The sequence below is a fragment of the Humulus lupulus genome, chromosome 8, assembly GCF_963169125.1.
Source record: "Humulus lupulus chromosome 8, drHumLupu1.1, whole genome shotgun sequence".
Taxonomy (NCBI): domain Eukaryota; kingdom Viridiplantae; phylum Streptophyta; class Magnoliopsida; order Rosales; family Cannabaceae; genus Humulus; species Humulus lupulus.
The window spans coordinates 11,617,588-11,621,119 of record NC_084800.1 but is presented as its reverse complement, the minus strand read 5'-3'; the positions used below and the strand labels follow the sequence as shown (position 1 = coordinate 11,621,119).

Sequence of the window (3,532 nt, the reverse complement as noted above, 5' to 3'; positions counted from 1 at the left end):
ATAAGTCAAAAGGTGAAATGATGAGATGAAAGGTGTCAACTTTTGACAATAAGGCTAAATCATTGAAAATAAGGAATTTTCATCAAACCTTATCACTTTGCACGAACATTATTCTGAAAAACAGAGAGAAAAGAAAACCAAAAACCATTTCTTGGCTGGTTTGAAGAAATTCTAAGGAGATCCAAGTGAAAGCAAAGCCAAAGAAGTAGATTAAGCTTAGTTCTAGCCTTTTTATGGTAAGTTCTTGTACTTGGAAGTTAAACTATGTTTTTGAATTTTTCTGAGAACTTATATATGGTGTTTTATCCTTTTTAAGATATTTCTTGGGGTTTCCAAGTGGTTTGAGGTTTAGAAAAGCTTGAAGAGATTGTTTTCGCCGAAAAGTTGCTCGGTAAGTGAAATTTTGTGTTTTATGAGGTTTTTGGGGTTCTTGGAGTACAAGATGATTTTTGGTTATTTGATTGAGTTTATAAGAGAGTATATATGTTTATAAATGTTTGAATATATGTGGAGACTCATTTAATTTGGGTGATGATCTAGGAGATAAGAATTTTATCAAAATCGGTATATGATAACTTTATGATGAATCATGTTGGTATTTGGGATATATGGTTATGGCAGGTTAATTGATGTTGATTATTGGTGTATTTTGATATTTGAGGATAGCTAAAATTAAGGGGAAACTCTGTCAAAATTTCCCCAAATGTCTAAGATAAATCTAATGCTCGATCTAGGTGGTTTAAGGCATTTTAGGCATGTTTTGGGTATGAAATTTGATATGAAGTCTTATGGGTATTTTTAAATGAGAGTTCAATGTATTACTGCCATCATTATGATGAGAAATCCATGCTATTGTCAGGATAAGCACATCAATACCTAAGACATCACTTGTTACACGGTGAAATATATTGTGGACAAAAGGTAAGTAAAGTACTCAACTGCAACACAAGAATTATGTGTTATGTGAAAGTATGCATTATATGAATATTTTGTGAGTAAGTGGTATTAACATACAGTGACACTTCATCATAAATTTGTATGCATGGCATAATAGTGATATGGTAAATTATTATATGATATAAGACCATGCATGATATTATGATGATTAATTATATGATGCCTTTGCAAGTTTTGTGCAACATAAAAGAAAGTTGTAATAAGAAGTTTAAGTTCAGTGCCACTGTTTTGAAAAGGCAAATGAAAGTGTTAATAAGTGTAAACGGAGGCCTATAGTAGGCTTATAGTGGCTGCCCAATAATTTGGGCTAGGTTTAGTGAACCAATTATATTGTTTGCCATATTTCCGTTTTTATTTCTCCTCCATATGAGTTATTGTTATATGTATTGACACCACAGTGTGTGGCCGCCTTAACTCTTGAGCCTGACGGGGCAACGATGGAATAAGGTTTTTAATGTGCCCTACTGTGGTGAAGGCTAGCCGGAGGAGAACCCATGGGATTTTGTATTATATGTGTAACAAGCCCTGCAGGCATTGACCAATTCAAACAGTGTGCACAATATTAAGGGGCCCAAAATTTAAAAAGAAGTTGTATATGTCCATTGATATTGGGTAATCATTAGCATTGCATGCATTACTTTGCTTACTGAGCTTTAGGCTCACAGTTGTCTTGTGTTGCAGGTAGAGAAAGAAATATGTGAATGATATGAGGAGAACTGAAGCATGGTCCTGACCCTGATTTGTACATATGAACACATCGACCTTTTTGTGGGTTATTTCAGTTATCAGTGAGATGTTTGTAATAAAGTGTGAAGTTATGTTTTGAAAATAAATTGGGTTATTTAATACTTATGTATAATATGTTTGAGACACACTTTATGTTTAATGTAAATAATGTGAAATAAGTTTTCAAGTTTAAAAAAAAAAAAAAAAAAAAAAATGTCCAAACTTCCGCAGAAATAAATTATGATATAGTTTTAAAACGTAACACCTCAAATATGGTTTTTAACTAAAATAAGTGAGGGTGTTACAGATCCCCCCTCACATCGGCGTTTAACGTATGATCAAGAGAAAAACAGCCAGCTAATACTGGAGTCCTTAGACTCAATTGATGAGATACGAGAAAAGTCTCAACTCCGAGTTGCTGCTTATCAACAAAAAGTCGCCCGGTACTTTAACTCCAAAGTTAAAGAAAGAAGATTCAACGTCGGAGACTTGGTGTTACGACGAGTCTTCTTGAATACCCGCGACCCCACTGCTGGCGTGCTCGGACCTAACTGGGAAGGACCTTACCAGATTGAAGAAGTCCTTCACCCAGGCACCTACAAACTTGCACGCTTAAACGGAGATCTCGTTCCACGTTACTGGAATGGAGAACACCTGCGCAAGTATTATCAATAAACAGCCCTTCTTAAAGGACTGGCTTGTTCAAATTTTCCCATTAATTTTTACAAGTTTTGCAAAGAGGGTTAGCCACGGTGTATGGCTAACTGCTCGTATATGTAAGATTCTGTTTCAGAATCATTCGTAAAGACATGATTAGTCCATTTTTAATACGAAATTATAAGGGACTGCGCTCAGCCAGTCGTTCTTGCCAACCTTTGTGAATTTACATTTACAAGTATTTGTTCATTACGTGTGTTGTTTTGCTGTATTACAAGTATCATTTTTCCGCACGAACAGGAATGTTCGGACAGGCCATGGTCAAGGCAAGTGACCAAGGACCTAAGAGCTCCTCGATCACTTGGGGGGCATATAAGGCACATCGATAGCAAAGCATACTCTCAAGGTATGTAAACACATGAACAAAATGAGTGAAAGCATGCTTCAAGTACTTAGAGTATTTTTTCAAAATATATGATGCCAAAAGTACTATGCTAAGTTCGGTCATACGGACAAACGTTATAATAAGTAAAAATATTATAACACCAAGAGTCAAGCTTTTACACCGCAAGCATTGCTGCTTGGATGTAATTGTTCAAACAAAAAGATTTACTGCCCGTGCAGCAAAGTTTAAAAATAAATTATTGTCTTTACATTGCGACCCGTGGGTCGCGTGTTTAAAAAAGAAAGAAGAACAGCTAAATAAATTAAGAGGCATGGGGGACAGGAGGATCCTGGGCAACAACCTGGTCAGTCTCTTCCTCGATGGTTTCTTCGTCCAAACCAACGACGCTTGGGGTTGCAGGAGTCGCAGCTCTCGCCTCCTCTTCAGCCAGTTGAGCAGCGCACCGAGCCAACTCCGCAACTCTGACCTCCTCTGAAAGGTAGCTAAAGTCAGCACCCTGATTGTGTTTCCAAAAGTTATAGAAACATCGGAGTGTCGCCCTCTTATACTTTTCCAGATTCTTGGAGTTGTCAAGCTCCGACTGCTGCACCTTGCCCTCGAGAGTGGCAATAGTCTCGTCCTTAGACTTGACTACCCCCTCCAGATGCTTGATCTCGCGGAGATGAGTTTTATTGTACGACCGGTACTCTTCCCTCAGCTTAACCGCTGCATCTTTAGCAGCTTCAGCCGCGGATAGTTTGGTCACCGCTGCATCCCGCTCTCGGACCACCGTCCCCAACTCCTTAG

General features: G+C 37.9%; 1 long non-coding RNA gene across 1 annotated transcript; it reads left to right on the top strand.

Moving 5' to 3' along the window:
* The first annotated feature begins 480 nt into the window (after positions 1 to 480).
* Positions 481 to 1,831, top strand: LOC133793490 (uncharacterized). The gene is made up of 2 exons (XR_009874852.1): positions 481 to 921; positions 1,639 to 1,831. It is a non-coding gene; the product is annotated as an uncharacterized LOC133793490 (long non-coding RNA).
* The last annotated feature ends 1,701 nt before the right edge of the window (positions 1,832 to 3,532 follow it).